Source organism: Schistocerca nitens, chromosome 3 (assembly GCF_023898315.1).
Source record: "Schistocerca nitens isolate TAMUIC-IGC-003100 chromosome 3, iqSchNite1.1, whole genome shotgun sequence".
Taxonomy (NCBI): Eukaryota; Metazoa; Arthropoda; class Insecta; order Orthoptera; family Acrididae; genus Schistocerca; species Schistocerca nitens.
This window is the reverse complement of record NC_064616.1, coordinates 792,803,967-792,808,652: the sequence shown is the minus strand read 5'-3', so window position 1 is coordinate 792,808,652 and position 4,686 is coordinate 792,803,967. Positions and strand designations below refer to the sequence as shown.

Here is a 4,686-nt window from a genome sequence, read left to right as displayed (position 1 = left end):
CTCGAAAGGAACATCGTCTTCCCTCCAGGGATTCCCGTTTCAGCTGCCTGTTGAGTGTAATCCAACTACTGAAAATGAAAAATTTCTCGCCATGCGAAGTGAGTCTCATGATCAATTTAATTAGCTTATCAATTTGATCTGAGTGACATGCCTCCTGGTGAGTGGAGGCAGTTTCTAGGGCACCACAGATATGAGTTTTGACTTGGCACATTTTCGTTGGGACGATATATTTTAACGATATTTGAATCTCTCGCCCACACAGGGAGAGACGACCATCGTAATTAAATCAGGTGTATTACTAAATTTAAAAAGTGGTACGTAGTATAAACCTTATATTTACAACTTCTCTGTGCTGTTACCTTAAGAGAGAGTCTGAAAGCTACGAGGCGTCCTGTGACAGTGGTAGATCTTAGCACTCCATCATGAGCCAAAAATTAGTTTAATATCCTAGTGCTGTGATGCAGGACATGACAGATAAAAAAAGATATTTTTCTACCTGATGAGAGAATACTTAGAGGGAATGTAGCCTATGCCATAGTCCTGTACAGGACTTTCCCAAAAAGTGTCGATACTTTAGCGGTGTGAAAACGAGAGTATGGACCGATTTCTTCTATCCTCGAAAATAGCTCGTATAAAAAGGAGAAATCTACATTTCACGTGAGAAATTCGAGGTGTATGGTCAAGAACATCGTTGCCTCGGACTGGGTAAAGTAGGTTTTTTAAAGTGGTGGGTCAATGTCGGGGTGGAATTGTTTAGAACTACTGTTTATGACTCTTCAAGCTTTCCCGGCAGATGTGTTGTAAATAGTCTATGGAGCAGAATGAAGGTACGAAGACACCCACCACTTTAGTCTTTTTGCGTTATTTTGGTGCTATGTCGTCAAGAATAGGAAGAATCCTCGGAAGATATGGAATTAAGTGTGTTTTTCAACCATCTGCAAAACTGAGAAATCTGTTGGGTTCGGTTAAGGATGACCTTGGCCTGAGGAAATGTGGTGTGTACAAGATTCCTTGTCAATGTGGGGCAGCGTATATAGGCCAGACATGCCGCACAGTACAAGAACGCTGCGATGAACATCAGCGTCATATATGCCTTCGTCAACCGGAACAGTCGGCAATTGCGGAACACTGTCTGAATACAGGACATCGGATGATTTATGAAAAGACGGAAGTTTTATCCCCGGCATCATCTTTCTGGGATTGCGCCATTAAAGAAGCAATACATATCCGTACAGCCGATAATCTCATCAACAAGGATATGGGATTTCAACTGAGCACAGGCTGTAACCCAGCATTGGCTGCTATTAAATCACGACGAGAAAATCCAGATTTTTCGATAACAGGCCCGTCATTACGTCGGTCTAATACGGCCGTTGGTGAGTAACGTCTGGCCGCACTGTTGGCAAACGCAGCGTACAGCGCACGCCCAGGAGAGCCGCTCTGCGATTTTCGGCAGACGGAGTTTGCATATGGCACCATCTATCTGCAAATCATTGCGCATGCGCGATTTCCACGCCTGCGCATTCTTCGCGCGCGTGTTCTAGAAACGGGGCGTCGACGTGCGGATACCGTCAGTCGTACCTAGCCACCAGCAATGTTGAACTACCTGAAGATGTTGGACAGTTGCTCCGAGAAAATATTGTGGAATTTGCACAACGTGATCCGGCGGCAAACCCTATTTACAACTACTGTATACATCAAAGCTGCAGCTGCTTGTTTCACAGTGCACCGTGCTGCAGCGTCGGTCACGACGAGTCGGGAACCGGAAGTAACGGAGTAGCTCAGCCTGGGCCCCGACCTGTCTAATCTTGAACACTGCACTAAGGCCTGGCGAAGTGACCGGTGTGCTGGTGAGCGCGACAGAAGGTGACGTGTGTGTGCTACGTGAGTGAAGATTCAAAATGATGAATGTTTGTAGTGGACGAATTGATACCATCAGAATTCCTACCACTGCAATCATCCTCAGATGCACTCTGTGGCCGGGGGTGGTGCACTCGGGCATACACGCATAGCCATGTATGCGGCTGCTGTCGCCGCTGTAGTTTCCTCCAGTCCCTAAACGCTGGCGCTGGCGGTGTACGAGTGGACTGGCGCTTGTGTGTGGATGTCTGGGACGTGAATGTGCGGGATGTTCGAGTGTTTCAGCAATCTGCGGCATCTACCCACGGTAGCTACTGCTAGGGACTGGGTTATGGTTTCAGTTTGTCGTGTTTAGCGCTTCCCAGTACATCGCAGTGGACTCTTCCTTGTAATGGTATTTGTTGTTGTCTCTACCTTATCACGGCAACGGCGTTGCCTCAGTGGATACACCGGTTCCCGTCAGATCACCGAAGTTAGGCGCTGTCGGGCGTGGCCGGCACTTGGATGGGTGACCATCCGGGCCGCCATGGGCTGTTGCCAATTTTCGGGGTGCCCTCAGCCTCGTGATGCCAACTGAGGAGCTACTCGACCGAATAGTAGCGGCTCCGGTCAAAGAAAACCATCATAACGACCGGAAGAGCGCTGTGCTGTCCACATGCCCCTCCTCCCCGCATCCTCAGCTGAGGATGACACGGCGGTCGGATGGTCCCGATGGGCCACTTGTGGCTTGTACACGGAGTGCTATCTTATCACGCAGTCGAACCTCCCTCCTCCTCATTCTTCTGAAAGTAGCTGAGAGAACCAATTGAGGAAATCTATAGTGCTCCTAAAACCCAGTCGCGACATCAGATTCCCAATTGATGGCTATCTCTGACATCTAGCGATGACAGCTTACTGGTACGGACTACATCGTGGTTTAGGTGTGTCGTGTTTAGTGCTTCTCAATACATTGCAGTGGACTCTGCCTTGCAGTAATACTTGTTGTTGTCTCTATTCTATCACTCCTCCTTTCGAATCTAACAGAGAGAACCAATTCAGGAAGTTTATAGTACTTTTAAAAATCCGGTCGCGACCTTTCCCTTTAGGTAGAAGAGCGCAGACCTGGGGCTTCCCACCTAAAACATGCGACCGGCAGCGCCTCCCTAGACCCCGTACGCTTGTTTCTCCTACTTTGTTCGTGTCCGCCCGTGAAGAGCACGTAGTGGGGCGAGTTTCAGCATAAAGTTTTGTTAAACGAGTAGGAGAGTTATACTGAATATGGAGGACAGTGTAAAGACATTGTTTAGTGGAAGGGGTCAGATATTCCTTGTTTACAAAAATTTCACCTTTAGACGCTATAGGGAGGTGAAATCGATCGGCGAGCAGGGCTGGAGATGCTCTAAGATTAACTCCAATGCAAAAATGTTTACATTAGGGAATGATCATGTTTTGTCGAGGTGCGACGGAAACCATAGTCATGATCCATATTTAGTGCAAGACTCAGGAAGAAAATCAGTGTCGAGTTCAATAAAATCGAAAGCTACATGTGATATTTACGAGCGACCGGCAAAAATCATTAATAAGGAGGTGGAGCAGCAGAGCCATTTGGTCAACATCTTGACTCATCAAAATGTAAGATACATAACAAACATTATTGTCAGTACAAGGCTTAAGTGCCATCCGAAATTGCCAAAATCAACAGAGGAGGTACACTTGGCGCTCAATTCTATTAACACGAAGACAATAAGAGATTAGGAATTTGTATTGAAAAATCATCCTGACTCAGGTTTGACAATTTTTTCAACGGAGTCAAATCTTCCCTCTTTCCCCTCAGTTGTATTGAAAATTGTAGGTGTTGAAATCTGTTTTTCTTCTTTCTTTAACAGGTGGCGTAAAATTCAGACACTTGGACTTGGCACAGTTTACAAGGATAAAGAGTGTGGAAAAGGGAAATGGCTTCGCTATTATTTCTCTTTAACGTACGTAAAACATGAAGAGGTAGGAAATGCGTTTTGTGTTCTTGTGAGTATCATGCCAGAAGATTCATTACTGACGCAGTTCTCCGACTATGTATTGGAAAATTATACTGACGAGGAAACTGCATCTTTCTTGCCTTCTATTTGGGCAGACGAATCCTCTGCACTTTCGTGAACGACGAACGCATGCGAGAGCTTTCATTCTCGTTTTAATTCATTTTTTGAATCAACTCATCCTAACATTTATAATTTTGTGAGCGCTTTGAGAAGAGTGCAAACAGACACTTACATTCGACTGAATAGTGTTGGCTGTAGTTTCTTACCAAAAAGGTCAAGAGAACCAGAGAGAGACAAATATTCATCGATAGGAAAACTGTGCAATTGAGAATTCGCGAAATTGACTGTTTGCACTTTTTAAAGTGTGGCTCCTACAAAATTTAATTGTTTTTCTATAAGTTCAATAAATTTCCTGAATAAAAGTATTTGCAACTGTTATGTCTGCCTCAGACAGCCCCTACCAGGCAGACTACACTCAAGACACCCCTGTGTACCATATAACATACACTAGCACTTGCAGGCGCAACCAAGAGAAAAATAAATTCTTCAAAACAAACAGAACTTGCTAGAGACTAATGCGAACCTTTTTCTGCAGAGGTCGCCTCACAGATACAGGGAAAGTTGGAGTACTCCACCGGCCTCCGCTGGCTTTATAAGGCCAGCGCAGCAGCAGTACAGCCAGTTCCTTGCTGAGCTAGGACCAGCTCCGATGGACCTCACCAACGCTCTTGATGAATGGTCGTCTACAAGTTATTTGTTTTTGTGTGTATATAGTGATTGTTCAAGAAGTGTAGTTCAGTTTCAATAAACGACA

At 45.4% G+C, this 4,686-nt stretch overlaps 1 pseudogene; it reads left to right on the top strand.

Annotated features, from left to right (window-relative positions):
* The first annotated feature begins 2,282 nt into the window (after positions 1–2,282).
* LOC126250336 (5S ribosomal RNA) lies at positions 2,283–2,400 on the top strand (annotated as a pseudogene).
* The last annotated feature ends 2,286 nt before the right edge of the window (positions 2,401–4,686 follow it).